At 35.4% G+C, this 683-nt stretch overlaps 1 protein-coding gene across 1 annotated transcript in view; it reads left to right on the forward strand.

Annotated features, from left to right (window-relative positions):
- Positions 1–683, forward strand: part of USP54 (ubiquitin specific peptidase 54) — a 106482-nt gene that overhangs the window by 43121 nt on the left and 62678 nt on the right. The window lies entirely within an intron of this gene.

Raw genomic sequence — 683 nt, forward strand, 5'->3', positions numbered from 1 at the left:
ATATATATATATATATATATTCTCCCCCCAAAATATGTTTTATTAAAAGCAGATAATGAAATAAATTTATGATTAAGACAAAAGGAATTTAGAGTTGCCTCTTAAATAGTAAGATAGCTGTACCTGTAGACTGGAAGTAAATATGATAAAATGTTTATTGCCGAATGTTAGATATGCATGTATTTCTTATTTTACTTTGTGATAATTTTATATTAGCTAAAAAGTTTTAAGGAGAACTCTGGTAGTCTGTTGAGTAAGGAGCTGTGCTGCAAACTCAAAAGCAGGTAGGCAGTTCAAATCCACCAGCTACTACATGGGATAAAAATGGGCAATCTCTGTGGTGTGATTCAGTGTCTAAAATATTGCTACAAGGTCAACTATGAGTAGGTCTGACTCAACGGTAATGAGTAAGTGTGAATAAGTTTAAAAGAATTACAAGTCAAGTTTCATGGCATGAGCATCCAATAAATAATTTATGTGCAATTTATTCCTATTTATGCAAGGTTTTATGTCTGTCTGGATTAGAGGAAATGAGGTAACATTAACTTAGGAGAGTGGTCTCTCCTAATGTGCCCTGTTGTTGCGTTGTTGTTGTTGTTATGTGCCATCGAGTCATTTGCGACTCATAGAGACCCTATGCACAACAGCCCTAAACCCTGCTCTATCCTGCGCCAACCGCACTG

The sequence above is a fragment of the Elephantulus edwardii genome, unplaced genomic scaffold (assembly GCF_000299155.1).
Source record: "Elephantulus edwardii isolate Elephantulus edwardi_28Jun2011 unplaced genomic scaffold, EleEdw1.0 scaffold00058, whole genome shotgun sequence".
In the NCBI taxonomy this organism is placed as follows: domain Eukaryota; kingdom Metazoa; phylum Chordata; class Mammalia; order Macroscelidea; family Macroscelididae; genus Elephantulus; species Elephantulus edwardii.